This window comes from Petaurus breviceps, unplaced genomic scaffold (assembly GCF_028583685.1).
Source record: "Petaurus breviceps papuanus isolate PSGF00001 unplaced genomic scaffold, PetGlider_PUasm1.0 176, whole genome shotgun sequence".
Classification (NCBI taxonomy): Eukaryota; Metazoa; Chordata; class Mammalia; order Diprotodontia; family Petauridae; genus Petaurus; species Petaurus breviceps.
The window spans coordinates 8,319,108-8,345,183 of NW_027185771.1; the positions used below are offsets into that span (position 1 = coordinate 8,319,108).

At 41.0% G+C, this 26,076-nt stretch overlaps 2 long non-coding RNA genes across 2 annotated transcripts in view; one reads left to right on the forward strand and one right to left on the reverse strand.

Moving 5' to 3' along the window:
* The window catches only part of LOC138159578 (uncharacterized), a 58,293-nt gene extending 43,628 nt beyond the window's left edge, over positions 1 to 14,665 (forward strand). Inside the window, exon 2 of the long non-coding RNA XR_011167913.1 lies at positions 14,229 to 14,665. This is a non-coding gene — a long non-coding RNA (uncharacterized lncRNA). The remainder of the gene's footprint in view (positions 1 to 14,228) is intronic.
* A 4,589-nt stretch (positions 14,666 to 19,254) lies between these two features.
* LOC138159579 (uncharacterized) lies at positions 19,255 to 22,900 on the reverse strand. Its single transcript, XR_011167914.1, has 3 exons — positions 22,574 to 22,900; positions 20,840 to 20,955; positions 19,255 to 19,378 (listed from the first exon to the last, which is right to left on the reverse strand). It is a non-coding gene; the product is annotated as an uncharacterized lncRNA (long non-coding RNA).
* Positions 22,901 to 26,076: the final 3,176 nt, after the last annotated feature.

The window sequence follows — 26,076 nt, forward strand, 5'->3', positions numbered from 1 at the left end:
AAGTTAGAGGCTGGACCTTCTTCAGACTGGTCTAGGTGAGGAAGGCCTTCTACCAAGGCAGATCTGTAACTTACAGTTTCACACAGGGGCCCAAAGCACAGACAGGTTAAGTGACTTGTCCTAATTCACATGATCAGTCTACATCAGAGACAGGATTTAGACCTGGGTGTGACTGGTTTTGAGGTCAACCCTATCCATTGTGTGACCCTGCTTCTAAGGAAGAAGCAATGGTTGGAGAAACGATGAGAGGGGTTCACAGAAGTGGGGGAGACTTTGTCTTCATTTATGAAAAACTTGACTGCCAGGCAAGGCTGGAGAATAGGGGTTAAATCAAGAACCCTAAGTTAGGTTCTTGACTTTCTAGCATGCACCCTAGTTCAGTTATGCACAATAGGAGAAGAGAAGTGAATTATAGAAGATGGAGCAAAGGCACCATCAAAGTCTCAGAAGAACCAGCTTCTGATCTTGCAGATCTTGGACAATATTCTTCTTCCCTCCAGGCCTCAGTTTCCTTTTATGTAAAATTCGCTTCATCAAATGTGTAATAAATGCTTGCCATGTGTTCCAGAGAAATAACTGATAGTTTGTGTACAATAATTTTGCACACACACACACACACACACACACACACACTTGTGTCTAATGGTAGCCATCTCTAGGATGGTGGTGGAGAGGAGGGAAGAAAAAAAAGACATTTATCTGATAATTTTGTTGTACAGTTGAAAGAAATAGCAAGTTATGCATAAAAGATTTGCAGTTTCATGTGCAATCATCTTTTTTTTATTGTACTATACTGGGGAAATGCTTGTTTTATTCCATAAATTAAAAATAAAATAAAGTGTAATAAATGCTTGCCGTGTACTCTGGAGATACAACATAAATGATGAAATAGGTCCTGACCTAGAAGAACTTCTGTCTACTGGAGGAGAGAAGAGGGATGGGGACAGATAGTATACAGATAAATAAATATAAAGTTGGGGCAGCTAAGTGGTGCAGTGAATAGAGCACCAGCCCTGGAGTCAGGAGGACCTGAGTTCAAATTCAGCCTCAGACACTTAACACAAAACTAGCCATGTGACCTTGGACAAGTCACCTAACCCCAATTGCCCTCCCTTCCCCTCAAAAAATAAGGCAAAAACCAAACAAAAATAAAGAAATATAAAGTTCTTTGAAGAGGGAGAGATGGTTTAGGAAAGGCTTTACAGGCAGAGTGGCACCTTGGAGGGAGGTGTAGATTCTGAGATACAGAGAAGTAAGAAGGGCATATATTCCACTCCTGGGGGATGGCTTGTGTGAATCTGGTCCTCAGAGGCAGGAAACAGCATGTCAGTTGAAGGGATCAGCTCTGCAGTCCAGGTTGGATGGAATGTAGAGGGTGTGGAGGAGAGTCATGTACATTAAGCCAGAACAGTCCATTAGAGTCAAACTGGGAAAGACCTCAAACAGTAGATTTATCCCAGAGACAATAGGGAGCTACTGAAAGTTTTTAAATAGAAGAGTGACATGCATAAACCGGTGGCTTAGGGAAATTATTTTTGCAGCTGCATGGAGGCTGGATTAGGGAGGGGAGAGAGTGGAATGAGAGACTAGTACAATAATCCTGGCATGAAGCAATTTGAGTCTAAGCCAGAGTGGCACACTATATCTGGAGAGAGAGATCCTATCTCGGGAGAATTGACAAAAATTTCTGTCTCTCACATGTACTTAATTACTGTTGATTCTCCCATTAGAACATAAGCTCCTGAAGGGTAGGGTCTGTCTTTTGCCTGTCTTTGTATCCCCAGGGCTTAGTACGGTGACTGGCACACACAGTAGGTGGTTGTGATCATTATTGATGGGTATGGCACATGAGGAAGAGGGGAAAGTCATAGGTGACTCATGGGAGAGAGAACAAATTGAGTGGGGGAAGATAATGAGTTCTATGTTAGTCATGAGTATGAGATGCCTGGGGTACATCTAGGTAGGGTTGCTTTGCTGGCAATTGGTGATATGGTAGTGGAGTTCAGTAAACAGACTTGGGTGGGATATATATTCCCAAATGTGAATCACCTGTATCGAGAGACCAGGGGAACCCAGGACAGATGGCCCTGATTTCCTCACTAAAGTGGGAGGTAAAGTCAGTGATGAGTGAGTGGGGCTGAGGGTGGGGTTGGGAGCTTGAGGAAAAAGAATAAAGGCTGGAAAAGGTGCTGAGAAGAGCGTGGTAGTGAGCTGATCATTTAAAGCAGCTGGAAATAATTCTGCTTAGTTTTAGAAGGAACCCAGCTCAGGTGATAGCTGTAGAAGCAAAATCTTTGCCCTCTGACCTACACGGGTGCCTGATACTTATCACCTCCTGCAAAGAACCCTGGGGTTTGCACCTCAAAGAGTCAAAAGAAATATAAATCCCATAAAACCATGAGAACACAATATTGCCAATCCCTAGAATACAACATCTCGGATAAATTGTGATAATCTTTAGGAGGCTGATGGAAGATGGATGAGGCCTCAAGGTTTGCTTTGATTTAGAGAAATCGTACATTAGGGTGTGTCTGAATACATGTCTAACTTTAAGAGATCAGACTCTAGGATAAGACATGATTGATCATTTCCATCCTTTATTTGAGTGTGAGGTTTGGGGAAAAGACACGCATTCTCTGCACATCCAAGTGGTCCCTTGGTTTCCACAACATCTATTAAACTCTCTATGTGAGCATCTGTTAAATGTGCTCTCTAAGCAGAGCCCTAGGCTGAGGCTAAGGGAGATACATCATTGAGATACGACAGTCCCAGTTGTCATAGAACCCATAGTCCAAGAAGGGGATTGAGGACATAACACACATAATTATGATCCATGGTAAGTATGACAGAGAGGTACACTCAAGTGCCCTATGAGCTATGTGCAATAAGACTACAGGTTTTTTTTTTCCGGAGAAATCATGAAACTCATTGAGGAGCGTTGTGATTTTCTGTTATTTTTTGATGCTCCAGAGTATGTAATCTGCAAACGAGAATGTCCACAAAACCTATTATCTATAGGGAATCCTTCCCAGCCCACCCACTTATGATCTGTATGTTCTTGGGCAAATTATCCAGTCTTCTTGGACCTCAGTTTTCTCATTTGTGAAGTGAGGGAATTGGATTTGCTGACCTCCCTGACACCTTCCAGTTCTTAATCTATGACCATCCTCAACATCCTGTTAGGGGTGATCGTTAGTAATAAATAATATTTTCTTTAAAAGATGATTATTAGCTAAATGAGCTAGCCAATGCTTCATCATTTTGAGAGAAGAGAAGAGGATCTGCCTGGTAGGAAAGCAGTGGGGACCAGAAAGAAGGCGGTTGACATAGAAAAGTACCACAGATATTCCTGAAAGGACCAATGACATCAAGGTCTGCAATTCAGAGTCATGAGTTATCCCCAAGCACCCGGGCTTTTCCCATTCCTGTATCTTCATACTAGCTTATACCCTCTCCCCACAGATGCTCAGCACACTTTGGAAGAGTATGACCCAGTTGCATGCTTGGACTATGATATAATGGTTATTCCTACATCTGCTTTGAGTTCCTGTGCTGTGTTGTTATTGTGTTTGTTATTGTTGTTAAGTAAATAATTAAGTTTAAGACTGAATGGAACCATCATTGTGAGTTGCTTTTCTTTTTTTCTTATATTTATTTTCCAGAGCTTACTATACTTTCTGACATATGTTTCTTGACTTAACTCTATGGTTTTGTATGCATGGGAGCACACTGGTGGGGCTTCAGGCACTATATTGACATGTAGTGGGGACAAGGAAAACCTCTAGGACCTTGAGAGAATATAAATTATAACGGCACGATCCAGGAACCCAGACCTGCCAATGTGAGGGCAGGCTGGGGTGATCAAGTCAGCCCCAAGAGTGAGTGGGTTGCCTACATCCTCTGGGATGGGCAACATTTATGGGGACTGATTCACACAGGGGAACTTCATGTTCTAATTATACTTATATGGGATAGTATTCAGTCTTGCCTTCCTCTGGATGTTCTCCAGACTGCTCATACTTTTCCTAAAATGTGTCTTACTCTGCTGCATCCCTCCCTTATAATCTTACTCCCTGCCAAATGGCAAGCCACTGCAGAGTCTTTAATGGAGACCTGAAGCCAGCATTCTTTCAAAAGCAATAGGTCACGTGTTGACTCTCATTCTCCTTTTGGGATATGCAGCATAGAGAGTCCAGCAGAGCTAGTTCAGAACCCAGCTCCAATACTTATCAGCTCTGTGACTCCGGCCAATCTTTTCCATTCTCTCAGCCTAAGTTTCTTCTTCAGCAAAATGGATAATAGTGCTACAATAGCCTCCTTCTCAAAGTTGTGAGGAAAGTGGCATTGTAAACCCTACATTCTAGAGCAATGGCTTGCAATTATTATACATGTTCACCCTAATTGTAGATTACCTCAAGGGTCATATACGGTGACAGACTCTTGAATGGTGCGCTTGCTTCTCTTGAAATAAATTCTTTTTTTTTTTTTTGCTTTTTGGAGGGGGGAAGGTAGGGCAATTGGGGTTAAGTGACTTGCCCAAGGTCCCATGGCTAGTTTTTGTGTGTATGTGTGTGTGTGTTAAGTGTCTGAGTCCGGATCTGAACTCAGGTCCTCCTGACTCCAGTGCCAGCACTCTCTTCACTCTGCCACCTAGTTGCCCCCCCTCCCAGCCCTGAAACAAACTCTTGATCTGACTTGACTCGACTTGAATGTTAACTCCTCTCTTCTCTCCTTCTGGCCTTTCTCTCCCCACCCCACATTACCCAATATCCCTCTTCCATCTGGAGGTGCCCATGTGACAGTGCTGTTCACACCCCCTGAATTCCTATGTTTTGGCCCTAAGGAGGGCAGGAATAGGCTAGCCACCTGGGCCTGACCTCACAGTATGGCATGAGACCTTGGGTTTAGATATAACAATAATAATGAAGAACTAGCATGTATATAATGCTTTATAAATGCTGTGTTTAAGGTCTGGAAAGCACTTTCTATATGAACTATCATAACGCATGAAGCATTTGATCCTCTTAACATCCCTGGAGGAAGCATCATTAGTTGTTTCATTTTACAGATGAGGAAACTGAGGCACGGAGAAGTTAAGCGTCTTACCCATATTCACATAACTAGTAAGTGTCTGAATCAGGATTTGAATTCATGTCTTCCTATCTCCAAGTCCAGAGTTCTATGCCCCGTACCATTTAGCCTTTCTACATCTAGGTTTATAAAAATTTTTCAAAGTAGTTGCAAGACACACAAATAATTCCCTGAGTCTGCTGGAGTGAGTTAGTAGATGTCCCTGCAGTCCCAGGAGGTTGGAAGCTGTGAGTATCCCAGTTAATGGCGGATATCTCCGATGCTTTTGCCAAAGGTTCCCTCAAATTTTGGCCTCTCTCACTGATTTATGGTAAGACAGAGCCTAATCCCAGGTCTCCTGGCTCTGTGGCTCCCATTTCTCTTTATGCCATGGCTGCCAAGGTAACAACCAATACTGAAACCTCAAAGGAAGCTCATTTCCCATGCATCAGAAAGATAACATGGACAAACTCTGCGCAGTGTCTGGTGTTTGATCAAGGGACAGCACAAAGTCCAGATCCTCAATTTCCCTTCATTGAAGCAGGTGAATTTAATGAGAAGCCGACCATAAACACGGGATATCAAAGGCATCCATTTGGGCACTTGCCCAGCACCACAGATCTATTAACTGAAGAGAACCTGGGCCAGAGAAGGGAGATAAAGAGAATAATGGGTTTTTTTCTAGGGGAGAGGAGGAAAATGGCTGTCCACTTGGGTTGAGTGGGAAAGTTGCAAATAATGATAACAGTTTTTATGAAGGGAGGAGTTGAACTTCATTATGACTTCACTGGAGATGGGAAAAGTGAAGGGACTTCCCCAAAGTCAGACAGCTAGTATTGTGTTCAAGGCAGAACTTGAATTCAGGACTTCCTGACTCTGGGACTGACCTCTAGCCTCTATGCCGTGTTTCCTCTCATTATTAATCATCACCATCATCTGTGGAATATTAAATATAGAAGTATAAAGTACAATGGCAGAATGGTGTTGAACCATCCCATCCCAAATGTGAAGATTTGAGCCCCATTCCCTTGATCCTTAATACAGATGTTCTTTTATGAGGCTAGCCTAGGGCACTTTGTGGGTTCATAGTGATGGAAAAGATAGTCAGAACCACTCAGTCTAGCCCTTTGATTTTGCCCTGTGGCCCAGAGAGGTGACTTCTCCAAGGTCACTGAAGAAGTCAGTACCAGAACTAGAATTTAAACCCACGTCAAATCTGGTTTTCTTTCTTTGTTTATTATAACATGTATCTGTGACCTATGTCAATACCATCCTTTTTCTGATTAAGATTTTCTAAAAATTTCCCTAAGGTTTTATGATTTAGGGGGGCATTGGCTGAGACTAATTGTTGTTCTATCTTTATGGGAATTTCTTCAAGCTGTAAGAAGGGTGGGATGTGGTGGGGGAGGGGGAATGCTAGCAGTGGAGATTTTTTTTCTTCCTCTTTATTTATTAAGGAAAATGTTCCATGGCCTCAAATGGCCAAAGCAGAGACTCAGGGGGAGAGGATTGGGGTTGGACTATGGCAACAGGGACTAAGGAAGAATAGAAACCCACCCACTCAAGATCCCTTAGGAGCTGCTTTAAAAAGAAGAGAAGCAGGTAGAAGAAGAAAAACCCAAGACAGAGACATAAGAAAGTGGATTGATCTGACAGCAATGGAAATAACAAGTGAACAACTGAGTCACAAAATGGAAAACACATCGGACCTAGAGTTTGCAGGAACATGGACTCATAGGTTGAGATCTAGAAAGGACCTCAGAGTCCACCTAGCCTAAATCTTTCTTTTTACCATTAAGGAAACTGAGGCCCAGGGAAGTTACATGACTCATCCAAGGTCATATAGGTAGCAAACATCAGAGGCAATACCTGGGCCTTCTGTTTACTACCCATGTGACCACTGGCAAATCATTTTCCTTCTCTGGACACTGGTTTTCCTCTTTGTAAGATGAGGAGGTGGGAACAAATCATCTCTCGACCTCCCTACCCATCGGTGGATACTGGATTAAATCCAATGCTTTTCTTTTTTCTACTCAGTGTCCTTTAGGACTGGAAAATTACACTGCTTTGTTCATGAGATGCTTTTTGAAAGTAGAAATGATCTGACCACATCCCAATTGGGGAAGCACAATCCTCCTTCACAAGTTTCCCTCAAAGACCAGTTGGAAATGGGTTCTTTTGCTTCTTACTCCAATTTAAAATGGCAGAAGTAGAAAGATTGAGGCCTTAATCAGACAGTCTCCAAACCATCACTTTTCCAGATGAGCTGCCAGAGGAGCAGGTTATGGCCAGACCCCAGGCCCGGAGAATGGGACTGTTTGGATCCTATGTCTGAAGGGTGCACACAATGGGCCGTGTGTGGGAAAGGAGAGATATCTTGCCTCACTGATTCTCAAATGCTTTCTAATCCACTAAACTGAACCGTTGACCTTTTCTTTATTTTCATGTCTTTCTTCTTTTATGGGTATGTGTATAGAAGGGAGGAGTTGTTTTTTGTCTTCTGTGAACTGGCTTATTCCCCAAAGACACGTGTTAATAAACAAAAAACCTGAAGACAAGCCCAGTCTTTGGAAAATTGAATAGTTGGTGGCATATTAAAGGTGGGACCTCCTATGTTCTGCCATCTTTGCCTCTGTTTTTACCCTCATTTTTATTCACCCTCATTTTTATTCACCCTCCTCAGCACTCCCCTTACCCCAACCCCAATCCACTCGGAGGAAGGCATCTGACATCAGTCAGTTATACTTTACTGAGAATAAATATGTCAAGAGGCTTTGTGTAGTTACAAGTCTTAGAATCTGCTCTTAGACTCCAAAGACCTAGGTTTGAATACTGTCTTTGACAAATATTAGCCGGGTGAACTCACAACCCCTCTGAGTTGTGGTTTATTCCTCTATAAAAATGGTGATAATAATAGTAGAGAAGGCTTGTACATTGCAATCTGGCTAACACAAAACCTTGGTATCTCTTTCCATCACTGGTACTACCCATCCCACAATGATGCTGTTAGGAAAAAGTACCTTGTAAACCTGAAATGTTCTATTCTCAACCCACAGGCTGTCTTCCCCTGAAGACCCCAATGTGCTGCAAAAGGTCTATGTACCCAAACGTACACCTAGACTTGTCTCTTGGATCTTTTTTTTAGTGCTAATAAAATATGTATTAGGACTCAGCTCAATACATAAGGAGAGTGATGTCTCCTAGGCTGAATAAATAACATTTCACACACATGAACTGCCATTTTTCAAATGTATTACAGGAGCTGGTGTTATAAATAAATGACAAATTTGTTTTAAAATGTTACTGACTTCAGAGTAAAATTCTGTCATTGGGTGTTTTTTCCAGAAACAAGTTCTTGTATAGTCATGGTGCGGTGGCTAGAGCAGTAGGTTTGAAATCAGGAAGATTCATTTTAGTGAGTTGGAATCTGGCCTCAGGCACTTATCAATTGTGTGACCCTGGGCAAGTCACCTAACCCTGTTAGCCTCAGTTTCTTCATCTATAAAATAAGCTGGAGAAGGAAACAGCGAACCACACCAGTGTATTTGCCTAGAAAACCCCAAATGGGGTCATGCAGAGTCAGACATGACTGAACAGCAGTGAGCTATACATGCTGTTGCATGCCATACATTAAGTATTATACTTAAGTTTAGACAATTTTTAGCCTCCAGTTGGAGGAATAAAAACTATGTCCTTTGTGATTGTGTTTAATAAAGGTTCACCTTTCATTTTTGTTTTTAATTCTCTGGGTGTGCACCCCCATGACATCTGTACGTAGTCTACTCCTCCTGCAGCTAAGACTATGGACCATAGGAATTGAAGATGAGTTCCACAGTGGAGAGAATTTCCATACCAGGAATTCCTTATGCCAGTAATGCCTCAGATCTGAACTAGAAGCAGCAAGAAAACTAGAAGGTGCTTTGGGCTAGGAGCACTCCTGAGAACTGGGGACTTGTGTTTTATATCTGTTTGCTTGAGGCAGAGGGGAACGAGAGAAAGTAAAGAGTAGAAAAGACTAGAGTGTGTAGGCAGGTAGGTGGCAGCATAGTGCACAGAGTGACAGACCTGGAGTTAGGAAGCCCTAAATTCAAATCCAGCTTCAGATATTTATTCACTGTGTGACCTTGGGCAAGTCACTTAGCCTCTGACTGCTTCCATTTCCTCAATGGTAGAATGGGAACAATGATAGCACCAACCCTTCCAGGATTGTTATGAGGGTCAAAAGGTAAGTTGTAGAGTTGGGAATTGAAGCCCAGTCCTTTGACTTTAGGTACAAAGCTCTTTCCACCATTCTACATCACCTCACTTCATTGACATAGCCTTTGAGAATTCAATCAAAGGTGAGGGTAAAGAAGCTTTAAGTAACTAAAGAACCATCTCAAGGAACAAGTTGTGGTATATGAATGTCATGGAATACTGTTGTGCTATAAGAAATGATGAGCAGGCAGACTTCAGAAAAACCTGGGAAGATTTACATGAACTGATGCAAAGTAAAGTGATCAGAACCAGGAGAACACTGTACACAGTAATAGCAACATTGTATGAAGATCATCTGTGAATAACAGCTATTCTTGGCAATGCAATAATCCAAGACAATTCTGAAGGATTTATGATGAAAGGTGTTGTCTATCTCCAGAGAAAGAACTGGTGGAATCTGAATGCAGACTGAAGTATACTTTTTCTTTATTTTTTTGTCTGTGTTTTCTTTCAAAGAATGACTTACATAGAAATGTGTTCTGCTTAACCACATATGTATAACCTATGTTAAATTACTTGCCTTCTCATTGAGGTGGGAAAGGCAGGGAGAGAGGGAGAGAATTTGGAACTCAAAATTTGAAAAAAAGAATGTTAAAATTGTTTTTACATGGAATTGGCAGAAAACATAAATATTAATTTGGGGAAAAAAATCTGCCTCCAGAGAAAGAATTTATGGAATCTGAATGCAGATTGAAGCATACTATTTTCACTTTCTTTTTTTTATGAGTTTTTTTTGGGGGGGTGGAGCTTGGTCTCTTTCTTCTTTCACAGCATGACTAATTTAGAAATCTGTTTTCCATGATCACACACATATAATCTATGTCTAATTGCTTACCATCTTAGAGAGGGGAGACTTGACAGAGGGAAGGAGAAAATTTGGAACTCAAAATTTTAAAAAGTGAATGTTAAAATTTGTCTTTACATGTAACTGGAAAAAATACAATATCATTTTTTTTTAAAAAAAGGAACCATTTCAAGAAGACCATCAAAGTGGATGTCCTGGGGTGGCCAGGTAGCACAGCGAGTAAGAGCCCCGGCCCCAGAGTCGGGATGAGTTGGGATCAAATCTGGGCTCTGATACTTAGCACCACTCCCAGAAATACCCAGAAAACTGGCCATGTAACCTTGAGCAAGTTACTTAACCCCAATTGCTTTAAAAAAAAAAAGTGGATGTCCCTATTTGTGCCAATGAATATCACTACCACTAATCCTGCATCTATATCAATGATTAATACTTCAAGACACTCCTTGCAATCCAAACAATTAAGGTTTCTCTAGTTTGTTTGTTTTAAAGACTGTCCCATTAAACACAGAGAGCTGTTACTGGGGTCCATTAGTCAGAGATTCCTTACATATTTATGACTCTTCCTTTCTCTTGAAGGAGTCTTATAAAGAGCAGTCAGAATTAAATGCACAATTTAAATAATCTACAGCTATGGGGGTGGGCCACCTCCTTTTCCAAATAATAAAATTGTAGGTTTTATATTTTGCTTTCTGTGTGGTACCTGATAGTTCCTTTAACCTATCTGTGCCTCCCTAGCCATCTCTAAATGAGGTTAATATGCTGACCTAGCCACCTACCTAGTAAGTTTTATAGACATGCTTGGAGATAACAGATCTTAGAAAAACTCTCTTATACCCCTATTAAGTAGAACTTGTTCCCGAAACATCAATCATTCTAAACCCACACATTTTCCTCCACCAATATGTCTATGTACTGTATATTTTCTACACATTTAAGTGTACATGTAAAAATATGTCCAAATTATAGTTCATAGGATCAAAGGATCATAGATTTTAAACTGAAGAGCACCTTGGAGGCTCTTAAGGGCAACTCCCTAATTTTTTAGATGAGGAAACTGGGGCATTGTAACTTGTGCAGGGTCACCGCCCCCAAATTATAGGTTGTTGTTTTTTTTCTGGACATAGAAACATTGCTGTCTAATGGGAATTGAGTGAGAATAGGGTTAGCCCAGAAATGGATGGTTTGGGCTCTTATAGTTCCCATGATGCCCTAGAAAATGATGGAACAGCAGTGTGGGGAGATGATGTACCTGCTTACCATCTAACCCTCTGCCAGGTACCCATTTTCTACCATTTTCTCCCTTCCCTAGGATCCTTTCACTGCCATCTCTCTCTCTTTCCCATCTCTCTTCCTCTCTCCTTTCTCTCTCTATCTCTGTCTCTGTTTCTTTGTCTGTCTCTCTCACACACACACATAATCCCAAAACAATTCTGTTCTCAGAACATGTATATCCTGCTAGTTCATTCTCTTGCCAACTCAAGTCTTCTTACATTACTGGGGAGCATAACTTGGGGAGTTCCCTGTTGAAAGAGCGATTTCTGTTGAACAACAAGCATTAAAGATAAGGAAGACAGAGACCAGGGCCATACTGATACTGGATTCTGCTATGAATATGTGGTGAGGGATGGGAGGGGTAAAGAAGGAGGAATTGAGGTAACACTGAGGAGTGAACAGAGAATACCAAAGAGACGGAAGAGTCCAATGATAAATGTCCTTTGAAAGAGCTAATAAATGGACAATCCATCTTACTATCATAGAATCATTTTTTTCCTCTGTGTGAACTTAGAATTTCTAGGAGTCTCCAAAACCCCAGCTAACTTGAAAAGGTATTTGAAATGCTAAGCTTCATTTAATTCACCTAGCCTTTCTTTCCACTATTCTGTCTTTAAGAATTAGAGGTGCTGGGGTGGCTAGGTGGCCCAATGAATAGAGTACTGGCCCTGGAATCAGGAGAACCTGAGTTCAAATTCAGCCTCAGACACTTAACACAAAAAACTAGCCATGTGACCTTGGGCAAGTCACTTAACCCCAATTGCCCTACCTTCCCCCCTCCAAAAAGGAAAAAAAAAAAGAATTAGAGGTGCTGGGATGGCTAGAGGGCCCAGTGTATGGAATCCCGACCCTGGAGTCAGGAGAACCTGAGTTCAAATCCGGCCTCAGACACTTAACACTTACTAGCTGTGTGACCTTGGACAAGTCAACCCCAATTGCCCTTCCCTTCCCCCTCCAAAAAGAAAAAAAAAGAATTAGAGATGCCCAGAGCAATAAGGAACCTTGAGCTCCATCTAAGACTGAGCTCATGTCACCTCCCACAGAGGACTTTCTTGTTCTTCCTGCACCAAGGGTTTTAGGGATGGGGGAAAATCCATCTTTATTTTCACTACCCTCTAAGTGAACTTTAGCATGTTGTTTGATCTCTTCAAATTTTTAAAGAAGAAATTCATAAACCAAAGGAATCTATGACACAAAAAATGCTCAGAACCTCTTGGTTAGATGTCAGCGCTATGTCCTTCCTCAAATTGTCAGATTACCTGTTCATATTCCATATTCTCTCCCTCCCCCTCTCCTCAGCCTCCAAGTTCCTTAAAAACTAGAACAATTTGTCATTTTTACCTTTGTATTTCTAGCTTCCAGCATAGTACCTCACTTAAAGGAGGTGGGGACTGGCCAACAAAGCTCAGCCCTTCTGAACATGTGTACCATGTTCTCCTCAGGTAATTCCCAAACAGACTTTGAAGAGTGTGCCATTATGACTATTTTCTGGTCTCCTAACCACATCATAAAGAAATGGGTTTTTTAAATTGATGACTGAACTAAAAATATGGATGCATTTGAAAGGCACTAACTGACCGAAGTGTTTATTCTTTCCTGTGTGATTGGTGTGGAGCAAGGTGAACAAGTTACTGTGGACTCTGGGTTGGAGAGGGGTCCTACCTCATTCAGCATGAATTTGAGATTGCATGGCCCTGCTGCTGCTGAGAAAGGTAGCAGAAATGGAGGCAGCAGGCTTCTGCAGCCAGCTGCTTGTCTGGCAGACAGGTGGCCCAGTGCATAGAGTGCTGGACCTGGAATCAAGAAAACTTGAGTTCGAATCTAGATTCAGACACTTACTAGTGGTATGAGCCTGGACAAATCACTTAACTTCTGTATGCTTCAGTTTCTCCAACTGTCAAATGGGGTTAATGATAGTACCAGAGTTGTTATGAGAATCTTGTGAGGTAATATTTGTAAAGCCTGGCATATAGGAGGCACGCTTAATAAATGTTTATTCCTATTATTTATCATACAGGCTTTTGGAGGGGGGGTTGGGCAGAGGGGAAGGTAGAGCACTTGGGGTTAAGTGAATTGCCCAAGGTCACACAGCAAGTTTTGTGTGTGTGTGTGTGAAGTGTCTGAGGCCGGATTTGAACTCGGGTCCTCCTGACTCCAGGGCCAATGCTCTATTCACTGTGCCACCTAGCCGCCCCCATACAAGCTTTTTTTTTCTTCTTTTTTTTTTAAGCAATTGGGGTTAAGTAACTTGCTCAAGGTTACACGGCCAGTTATTTCTGGGTGTGGTGCTAAGTATCAGAGCCCGGATTCGATCCCCAGGTCATCCCGACACTGGAGCCGGTGCTCTTACTTGCTGAGCCACCTGGCCGCCCCTAAGCAATTGGGGTTAAGTAACTTGCTCAAGGTTACACAGCCAGGTGTTTCTGGGTGGGTGCTAAGTGTCTGAGCCCGGATTCGGATTCGATCCCCAGGTTATCCCTACACTGGGGCCGGTGCTCTTACTTGCTGTGCTACCTGGCCGCCCCCATACAAGCTTTCTTGAAATGAAAATTTATTGTTACATATTTTGAATTCTTTCTTATGTTCTGCTATGCCCACGACATACTTTTTTCCTTTCTTCATATTTAAGTTCCAATATTTAAGTTTATGATATGTTGTTGTTTCTTTTCTCTATTCTCTATGTTCTGACTCTTGAGTCTAAAATAAAATTTAAAAAAATTAAAAAATAAATGTTTATCCCTTCCCTTATTTCTGATCCTAACTGACTTGTGGCACCATACTATAAACCTCTTTTCCTCTTTGTGTTTATTATTTCTGCTTTAAGGTGGAGCATTGGAGTAGATTGCAAACCTGTAAGCTTTGAAAGTTCAGAGAAGTGAGTACCAGAAGTAGAAGAGCTAAGCTGTATGCCAAGATAGGTCAGGCACAGACCCTGACAGCAGCTTACTGGGCCCAGCCAAGTGGTAGCTGAGACAGAACTCATCCACCCAATGATGATGCTCTATTTGAAAATGAACTTCGGTTGGGCAAATTCTTTGCAGCATCTGCTTCTGGTATGATTCCATGCATCCCATGGATGGAGGAGATGAATGAGAGAGTGTGATTCCCTCTCTCACCCTGTGGAAATGCTGTGTAACTTCTGTCTTTACCAAGTCTTTTCAAGAAAGATCTCTTTGTCAAAGCTTATATTTTATCCAAATAAAATTGAAAATTTGTTACACTTTTTATAACAACATACAAATATTAAATATATAAATAACATGAATGCACATGGGTCCTTACTGATAAAAATCTTTTATAATTTTCATATTTGTAACATAAAACACATTGTAATATAACAAATGTAATGTTAATATGAAGGGTGATTTTTTTTTCACTGCCTTCTCTTAAAATATGGCATCATGGATGATGTTTCTACTTCTCATGTTTCTTCAGTCACTCATCAAAGTCCATAGTTTGCCTTTATAACAGCTATAACAGAAAACGCCATTTGATATGAATAAGATATTAGAAGTAGCAGTAGACTTTGTATCACTTTGATAAAGCAAAGAACTCTTGATGTATCCATAGACAAGACATAATGATTCTCTGGTTCATGTGGTTGCATCAAAGTACATCACAAGACAAGTCTATTAACCATTTTTACCAAGATGGAATATGAACAAGTGTGTCCTATTTGTCCATGGCTGATGGATTCTTTACCCACTTGTATTTGTCATTACTAAGTCTTTAAGAAAAATAAGAATTTTTTCTTTCAATCAATCAAGTAATTAATAAGCATGTCTTTACTTTTCTCCTATTTCATTTGCAGGAGAGTTATTTTTAAATTGGGAAACATCAAAAATGTTATTTTGGGGGGTGGCACAGTGAATAGAGTACTGGCCCTGGAGACAGGAGGACCTGAGTTCAAATCCCACCTCAGATACCTAACACAAAACTAGCCGTGTGACCTCGGGCAAGTCACTTAACCCCAACTACCCTGCCTTCTCCTTTCAAAAAAAGCAAAAAAAAATGTTATTTTGTAAATGTTTTATCCATAGCTCCATCTCTTAATTTATTCTCTATCCCACTCACCAGAAAAACTTTTCTAAACCTTTTTGATTTTCTTCAAACCTTCCATGGCTCTCCTTCCCTCTCTCCTCTCAGCTTAGAGCCTTTGTTCATATTTAACTGAAAAAAAAAATTGGGTTATTTGCTGAGAGCTCCTTTTTTTCCTCCTCATTTCACATCATTCAGATGCCTTCTGCTACCAACTCCTCCTTTGCCCCATCTCCCATGAACAGGTGACTTTTCTCCTTGCCAAGGCAAACCCCTCTAAATGCACAAGTGATCCGCATTCCCTCCCATCTTCTCTAGTAAATCACCTCTTCTATCACTCCTGCCCTCTCACTAATGTTCAACCTCTCACAGTTCAATGGTTAATTCCCTGTTGCCTATAAGCACATCTATGTCTTCCCCATGGCAGACCTTCATTGATCTGTCCATCCCTTCTAGCTACCATCCTTTATCACTCTTCCCTTTCATGGCTAAACTCCTTAAGAAGGCTGTCTACAACCACTGCCTTTTACCTTACTCTCTTCCACTTACTTTGCCACCTAGTAACACTGGCTTTGTTGCAACATGTTCCTTGAACAAGACACTCCCAAATCTGGGCATGTTCACTTTGACTGTCCATTACGCCCAGAATCTCTCCCTCTTTCTTTATCCTCATCTCTTATTTCCCTGGCTTCTTTCTACAAGGAGCCTTTCCTGTCTTCCCTCTATTAATTATCTCCAATTTATCCTGTCTAGATCCTTTTGTGTGTGTAATTATTTGTACATTGTCTTCCCCATTAGAATGTAAGTTATAGAGTTAAAAGTAAGATCAATTACTGCTTCAATCAATCATTCAATGAGCAGAGATTATCTTTTCCCTTTCTTTGCATTCCCAGTGCTTAGCACAGTGCCTGGTACATAACAGATGCTTAATAAATGTTCGGTTACTTGACTTTATCTTTCTGGATCTCAGTATAAATGTAAGTACTTTTCACTGATTTGTTTAGAATAATCTATTTCTTCAAAAATATCCACCAAATAATGTGCTGGTTTAGGACGAAATATTATCAAATGAATTTACTATATCTTTATTATTATCACTAAGGAACATGTTAGTTTCTCTTCTTTCCTTTGTTCCTTCCTTCCTTTTTTTCTTTTCTTTCTCTCCTCTCTTCCTCTCTTTCTTTCTCTCTCTCCCACACAATTTGGCACATAATCTTATACTGTATTGACTATTGTTCTTTTGTGAGCTTCAGCCTTATTTTTCACATTACTAGCCCTCAAACACTTAGCACAGGAGCCACACTAGACCATCAGCTATTCCTGGATTTCATCCTATATTCTCAGTTCTCAGCGCATTGTGTAGACTTACCCCCATGCCTAAAATTCATTCTCCATTTTCTTCCTCAGAGGCTTGGCTCAGGTGATATCTCCTCAATTAAACATTCCCTTACTCCCCTAGCTAAAAGTATTCTGTCCTCAAATTTTTCTAGAGAAGAATTTTTTTGAAATTTATTTTTCTGAAACTGTTGTTTTAAAACTAAGGAAGGAACCAAGAAAATAAAATGTTTCATCAGTGGTACAATTTAATGGTTACTTACATCATACTTTTTGCAGGTGTTTTGGTTTTGTTAAAATTCACTTGTGAAACAGGATTTTTATCAATTTCTGTCAAACATCCTTATCTTTAAGACTTTCCCTAACTATTTATATATCTGTTATTTCATGTGAAAGAAACTTTTCAAAATTAAAATTAATAAAGTCTTCTTTAATCATCTGTGAGCAAAGAAAGTTTGACAGATCCAGCACTTAGCACAGTGCTGGACACATAGTAGGCACTTAAATGTTTATTGACTTACAAATCTGACCAAACTGTCTATTTGAACAGGAATATGTAACGATCAGCTTTGACAAATCCATTGACAAATTTGCAGAAGACTCAAAACCAGAAAAGGTAAACTGCAACAGACCTATTTGTTGGTATGTTTCTCCTGCCCCTTTTTTCAAATATACATTCATGTAATTAAAAAGTATTCATCTTTAATTTTTTCCTTTCGGGATATTTTATTTTTTATTTCCTTTTTTTTTTTTTACTGTCATGATTATACAAAGTTCAATCAAGTAAAATTTCTATTGTCTGCATTTCTTTTCTGGCCACAATAATTCATTGCATTTTATGATTATTATTGAAAATAATTACAGGATAAGGTTGTTAAATAATGATGGTTTCAGGAGGTGCCAAATATTCTAAGTATGCCCCTGTTCTTGGGCCTCCTGCTCCCGGAGGGTTTAGTGATACTGAAGTTATGACTCCATCCACAGATGTAAGTAACTGCCTGTTCCCTCAGTCCCTGATGCCAGGAATGGATTCCTCTATCCTCTTGTTGAAATTCTTTCCTTGCTTCAAGACCCAATGCAGGTACCATCTCCTCCATGATGGCTCTTTCCTCTGTACTCTCCCCTCCCTTAGGTGATGGTGATCACCCCTTCCTCATATTAGTAGCAGCCCTTTGACCTCTCCTGTGCATTTATATCACTCTTCTTTCTACTATAGTTACCCCATACTTGTCCTCTGATTAGATTGTAAGCTCTTAGAAAGGTGGGGGTCTTATCTTAATCTATTCCCTGCTCCACCAGGACCTAGTACAGTGTCTTACACCTATTCTTCAATACTACAGTGAATCTTTGATCTCATTGGTGTGGGCACTCCCTTTACAGATGCAGATTTAAACCTACCCAACATCCCCTTATACTGGGTAATTCTTGTCCACATCTTTTATAATCTTCCAAAGAGAATCTACCCAACATGCAGGAGGCCTTCCATGGGTTCTTTTATTATTTCACAAATACACCAGGAAAGCACTGTGCTGGCGGCCATCTATTAGCCTTATCTCTCATGGCACAATGGACTAACTTTCTTTTCCAGGCATAAGCAGCCTATCTTTTTATACCTTTTACAAAGTCTTTCTTTGTAATTTTAATCCCTTCCCTCTGAGATTATCTCCAATGTGTCCTTTCTAAAGCTATGATCCCATTAGCCTATACCATTTCTTGAACCTAAGTCATCATTGGTAACATGAGGCAGACTTCTGAAGACCCACAATATGTTTCCCCATTACCCTTTGGGTCACTAGCAATCACAATTATGATTCTTCAGAGATTATGGTGCTCCATGATGTGTCAGCACACAGCATTCCTGGAAGAACAGTAGTATTGAAAAGGTGGACATTTCTAGCATCATACCTAATGAATGTTCACCTACAACTCAACACATAGTAAAGGCCTCATAAAAATTTACTGAAAAGAGCCTGCATTTAGTAGTGGGTAGAGCATTGGAAGCCTCTATGACTGGGCTGGAAATCTGCCTGAAAAACATACCAGATGTGTGACCCAAGACAACTCACTTAAACTCTCTGAGCCTCTATTTCTTCATCTGTAAAATGAGGGGCTTGGATTCATTAGCCTCTACTGTCCCTTCAAGTTTTAAATCGACAATCCTATGATTTTATGAATTAAGTTGCCTTAGACATGGAGTGATGTCATATGGGAAACTGGAGAGTTCTTGTTCTCCTTCCTTTCTAAAGACCCTCCCACCAGTCAGAGGGAAGTCCTGTTTATTTTACTTTGCACCCTCAAATTCTCTTGAAGCAAATCCCAGTGGCCAACCTTGACTGTGACATAGCCTTGAGTACTGCTCCATTGTTCCCAGACCTCCTTGCTCTTCAATAAGTTTAACTACACCAGGACTGGTCACCATCCATCAAACCAATGCATGTCAAAGCAAGAGAATGTGGCCACTGTGAAGATAAGCATGAGAGTATTGGGTCAACGCTGGGAGACAAACGATAGTAATTGCTTATGAAGCAATAAACCAAACCAAGTCTCAGCAAATTCAGCATTCCATGGAATCATCAGAGCCTTCATCAGTTTTTGGTGTGGCTGTTAATTATAGTGAAATAGAACAATTACCAACAGAAAGCATGAACGTGGTACAAAGCAAAGATTTGACCAGAGCTAACGAGATGCATAAAAGGGCTAAGGAGGGAAGAATGCTGGTGAAGTGATTTTTCCCATCTGGGCTAATTGTGGTCTGGGATGCCCTAAGGCAGTTTTTTTTAATTTGTCCCTTTGAGGGAGGTCACTGGTGTTCTAAAGAGCATAAGAGATATCTGAGGTCCTAGGAGAGGACTAGGGAGGAGAGAGATGTTTTCACTGAGGAAACAATTCAAACTGATTAGTGGAATCTTACAAAGAGCTGACAGGGTGTGTGTGTGTGTGTGTGTGTGTGTGTGTGTGTGTGTTAGGATGATACAAATCTAGGAGAGATTACTGACATACTGGATGGCACTCAGTATCCAAAGGAATCTTAACAGGCTAGAAACATTGGGCCAAATCAGTTGGGATGCAAGTTGATAGCAGTAAGTGCTAAGTCTCCCATAGGTAAGCAAAAATGGCTTCAGGTATAAGGTGGGTGAGAGGGTACCAGGCAACAGTTTGAAAACGTCCTGGAGATTTTAGCAGACTAAAAGCTCTATGAATCAATAATGTGACATCAATCAATCAATCAATCAGCATTAATTAAGTGCCCACTGTGTTAAAAGCTGAGGATAAAAATAAAATGCAGCAGTCTGTGCCTTTAAAGAACTTCATTTGAATGGGAGAAATGACCTGTACGTATATGGGTATATACCAGATGTGTACAGAGTGGCTAAAAGGTCACTTTAGAAAGGAAGGCTGTACCATCTGACTGGGAAAGACCATCTGCAGAAAGTAGAATTTGAGTTGAGTCTTGAAGATGGCCAAGCAGTCTAAGTGAGGAAGGACAGTATTCCTGGGGGCAGGGGGCAGGGAAGATGGTGCCTAGACATGGAAGCAGGAGATGGAGGATCATGTGACATATACAGTGTGACTGGAAGGTAGAGTGTGTGGAGTGGAATGATATGGAAGAGTAAGGACCAATGCTTCAAGAGGACCTTTGTATTCCTCATCCAGCAGAAACGGAGATGAGGACTCTTAAGATGTCACCATTGGATGTGAACTTGGTGGAATCAATGCTATTTAGGAAGTGAGCTAAGGTTCAAGCTTATTCCTCTAGACACCAAAGTAGCGTAGGTGAGAGTATATCGTTGAGGTGTTGGGAGAAATGTTTATGGGTTTGTTCTTGTATCTTTGAAGTAAATATCTTTGTATAAAAGCTGCCTATATCAAGAGGTTAAATGAAACTGGGGAGTACAGTCAATAGGGGATTGAGATAATAACAGTAGGGGAGAAATACCAACAAACTTTGAGGGGAGATGTAGTTTGCTTGGTTCTCTGGGAGAGAGAGCCAGAACACTCATGTTACATGAAAAGGCTGAAAGGGTAGGAAGAGGGGGCCAGGGTGTGAAGGGCTTTACATACCAGATAGAGGAGTTTAGACTTTATTCGAGAGATAATAGGAGCCATTGGAGATTGAGTAAGGGGTGGGAGGAGGTAGTGATGACATGTTCAGAACTTCAGGTTGGAGAAAAGGTAACCTAGAAAAATGAAATTGTATTCTTTATAAGTGAATTACCAACACTCCCTCTGGGACTTCACATAAAATTTTGCTATACCTTTCTGATGCATTTTTTTGTTTGCTTTTTTTTGGAGGGGGGAAGGCAGAGCAATCGGGGTTAAGTGATTTGCTCAAGGTCACACAGCTAGTTACATGTTAAGTGTCTAAGGCTGGATTTGAACTCAGGTCCTCCTGACTCCAGGGCTGGCCCTCTATTCACTGCACCACCTAGCCAGCCTTCTGATGCATTTTATCATGTCATATTGTTTATTCTCCTTATCTGTATTGTATCTTATCTTCCTTCATAAGAGCAGTCAATGCCATCCTCTTATAATTCAAAGCCAGGTGCTTTCTTATAGTGTTTTTAGAAAAGCAACCATTTTTGCCTCAGTCATATCACCAACAACAGCCCTCCCATGGGGAAAAACTTATTTTCTCTCCCCCCTGCCCCACATACACTTTTATGGAATGTGCTATCTCTTCCTTTCCAAGCCTCCAGCTAGGAGACTTTTTTATCTCCAAAAGCAGGTTCTTTGCCATAAGTACCAAAATAATTAGGACATAGAATGGGGTCCTACTTGATAGCTGATGCTTTCAGGCTTAATCTTCTTCGACTCAAATTCCTATGTACTGCGACTGGGTGTCTGGTAGTAACTTTACCTTAGCTTATGATTGACATTCTCTCTACCTTCCAGTTTTCATCTTTGAAGGCTAGACTGCCAATAGTCAGCATTCCTCTAAGGGCTATTTGCCCAATAGCTGACAAATAAGAATGATGATCATGTGTAGTCTAGCCTTCAAAGATAAAAACTTGGAGCTAATTAGAAGGCTCATCCTATACAAGAAGGAGGTTGCCTGAGCAGAACATTCTGGAATTTGGGGTCCCCCAGTTTAAAAAAAAACCTAGACCTCCCCCACTATTTCATATAGATGAATGGATAGTGAAATGCACAACGTTATGTCCAGGGAGCAAGGTCATTGCCTTTTCTACCTGCCTAGACACACTCCTGGCCAGCCAAAACCTAGAAGTAGCTTGAGATCACCCGGACAGAAAGCTTAAATAAGAAGGGATCAAAATAAGTTTGTTGTTGTTTGTCCTTCGTTCTCAAAGAGGATCATGACATCAGGAGGGTGATGCCATGACTTGCAAGTGAAATGGATTTAAGTGAGGCAGGGCTGTGCAGAGTCACCAGCCTCGCTTTCTCTTCCAGAGCCATCTGGATCCAGTGGCCAGATATAGATCACGACAATTGGAGATGTCCCCCCTTAAAATAAGTAAACAAAAAACTAAATAATAAGAGTTGATCCCTGATTTCATGATGTTTACAATCTAGTAGTGATTTAAAACAGATAATTATAATAAACAGTATTAAATGATAAAGTACATTGGAAAAGTTCGATGTGAGATCCCAGTGAAAAGATAAATAATTCTTTCATCATGAACATAATTCCTTTTTTTCAAGCCTCCAGCTCCTTATACTCTCATCAGAAATCCATCAATTCATAAAATCATAGAATCCTCCAGTCTGAAGGACAGAATGGGAAGGGATCTCAGAAATGGTTTAGTTCAACTCATAAAAAGCATTTCTTTTACTTACAGCATCCTTGACAAATGGTCAACCACTTCTTGTAGAAAATCTCCAGTCACAGGGAGCTCAGTACCTACCCATGCCATTTGGAGACAACTTGAATTATTAAAAAGTTTCTCCTGAAATTGTTGATATCTTCTTTTTCCCTCCAGGGCCAAGCAAGATAAATTTTAGCTCACCTTTTACATAACCAACCCTTCAGAGAGGGGATACATATCTAAAGATAGAACAGGGATCTTGTTCCCTCTGCTTCTAAACCCCTAGTCCTTGTATAGCAAGATTTTGAGCCCTTCTCATTATCTTGGTTGTTGTTTTCTGGGCCTTGTCCATACTAAAATGCCCAGATCAGGATGTGATTTCTCCAGAAATTGTCTAACCCCTGGGCGGGGCATGGCGGGATTATCACTTCTGTTTTTCTGAACACTGTGCTTCTATTAATGTAGGCATTTGGTTTTTTTGGCTGCTACTTCTTACTGCTGACTCATACTGAGCTGGCCAGAAGGCCAGGTGGTGGGATGTCAGGACACCAGGCAAGGCATCCATATTTCTTTTTTTTTTTTTTTAAAGCAATCGGGGTTAAGTAACTTGCTCAAGGTTACACGGCCAGTTATTTCTGGGTGTGGTGCTAAGTATCTGAGCCCAGATTTGATCCCCAAGTCATCCGGACACTGGAGCCGGTGCTCTTATTCACTGAGCCACCTGGCCGCCCCTTAGGGCATCCATATTTCTTACCCATGAATGGGTGCCTGAAATTCTACTTTAGAGATCAATCCCGTTAAAAGGCTTAAGTCTCCAATCCTTGGTAAAATGTTCCAAAAGGAATAAAGTTTCCAGACTAATCCTACACAAAGGATTTGGGGGTAAGATTTGACCAGGGTTGCAGAGTGACTGAAGCCACTTTGTTGGGGAGGGGGTGGACATGTAGATAAAATATGATGGGAGGGGAAATGGATGATGACCTAGACCTCCTATGGGATTTTGTCCAGTGGCAGTTCCATCTTGGGCTACTGAGAGGGGTCTTATTTTTTCCTGTAGCTCCAGGAACCCTGAGAATAGTGGAATAAAGAAAGTTGTTCTTACCCCATTTGTCAGGAGAGAAGAAGGTGCTGTGATAGAAAGCTTAGGGATAGGACCAGTTTAGGGACGGGAGAAGAAAGATAAATTAATTTATGTCTGCTCTCTGCATAACTTTGAATGAGTCATCTTGCTTTTGTGAATTTCATTAGGGATAAAAATACTGATTCACCTCACAGATTTGCTGCAGCTCATAAAAACTTTGTAAGTGTCTGAGCATGGAAGGCTTGGGCTGACTTCACCCACCGCAGATTTATTATACAGCCTTAGCTGTACCGGCACGATTTTTCTGTTTTTCCCTTACCCCTTCTCAACCTCATTTTTCATAGGTTGGTTACAAACATTTTTTTCTCTCCTTTTCCATCCCCATCCCCCCATATTTGCATTAGATGACCTAGATTCCTTCTTCTGGAGAAGCCCAAGAGGCTTTGTCCACTCTCCTCCTCCTCCCTGGTCACAGAAGAGGGATTCACACTCTTATGCTATGTATCCAGTTCCTCAACCGATTCCTTTGATCTCATTCCCTTTCTTCCCATATGCTTAGACACATGCTCACGTCTCCTCAATTTTAAACAAAAGCCCTATCTTCACTGTGCTGTCCCCTTGAGCTAATCTCCCATCTCTCTCTCTCTCCTTCACTTATAATGTTCCTGAAAAAGCTCACTCTGACACCTCTTCTTCCTCACCACTGACTTTCTCTGAAAATCTTTGGATCCTGGCTTCTGCCCCTATCACTACGCTGGAACTGTTCTCTCAGTGGTTACCACTGAGGCAGCCGGGTGTCACAGTAGATAAACCACTGTACTTGGAGTCAGGATCTGGCTTCAGAGGCTCACTACCTGTGTGATGCTGGGGAAGGCATTCAACCTCTGCCTCAGTTTCCTTGACTGTAAAATAGGAATTATAATAGATTATAATTATCTCTCAGGGTTTTTGAGGATCAAATGAAATAATATTTGTAAAGCACTTTGTACAGTGCCTGGCAAATAGTAGTTGCTTAATAAATGTTTATTCCCTTCCCCTATTCCAATTATCTTCTTTTTTGTTCTTGTTGAGTCATGTCAATTGTATCTGATTCTCTGTGACTCCATTTGGGGTTTTCTTGGCAGATACTGGAATGGTTTGTCATTTCCTTCTCCAGCTCATTTTACCAATCAGGAAACTGAGGCAAACAGTGTTAAGTGACCTGCCCAGGGTCACACAGCTAGTAAGTGTTTGAGACTGGATTTGAAATCAGGTCCTCCTGACTTCAGGACCAGTGCTTTACTCACTGTGCCACCTAGCTGCCCATTATCTTTTTAACTGCCTAATATAATGGTCTTAATCCTTCTTGACCTATTTCAAACTTCTAACACTGTTAATCACTCCAGTCTCTGGCTATCCCTGATGCCTGGAATGCTCTCCCTCCTCCACTCTGACTGCTGACCTCCTTGGCTTCCTTTAAGTCCCAACTAAAATCCTACCCTCTATAAGGAAACCTTCCTTAATCCCTCTTAATTCCGGTGCTTCTCCTCTGATTATTTCCCATTTATCCTGCATATAGCTTGCTTTATATATACATATATGTATACATGTTTGCATGTTGTCTCCTCCATTAAATTGTAAGCTCCTTGAGGGCAAAGGCTGTCTTGCTTTTTTTTTTTTTTGCACCCTCAGTGCTTAGCACAGTGCCTGATAGTAGGCACTTAATAAATGTTTATCGAATGCACTGTTTCCTTGGTTTCAGAGACTTCACAGCTACTGTCCTACCTCTTAAATCCCTTCTTCCCTGACTCCTTCACCAGCTTGTCATCTGCTTCTCAATTCCTTAATATGGTCTTTCTTTGGTCCTCTTTCTGCCTTGATCATATCATCCTTTGCTCCAATTTCAATTACTACCACTATACAAATAATTCCTTACTCTCTACCCTTATCCATAACTTCTCTTCTGACCTCCACATCTTAATCTATGCTTGGTGTGAATGTAATCTGGGAGCCAACATGGCACCATGGTGTTGGATGCGAATCCTAGTTCCATCACTTATTTACTATGTGACTTTGGCAAGTCACTTACATTTTTCTGATCTTTAGTTTTCTCATCTGCAAAATGTAGGGATAGGGCCAGATCATTTCCGAGGTCTACACCAGCTCCACAGCTATAATATTATACCATCTGATTGCTGAGTAGACATGTCTATCTGTGTATCCCATAAATATCTCAAATGCACCATGGATAAAACCAAACTTACCTTTCTTCCTAAACCTGCTGCTCCTTCTGACTCTACTGTTTCTGTCTCTGACCTGATGTTGATTCCCATGTTTGGAATCTCTGGATTATTTTCGGTTCTCATTTCTTCTCCTCCATTTCCCACATATAATCAATTACCAAACTCTGTTGATTAAGCTCCAGAATTTCTCTTGAATCCGTTTCTCTTACCATTGTCACCACCTTAGGAATG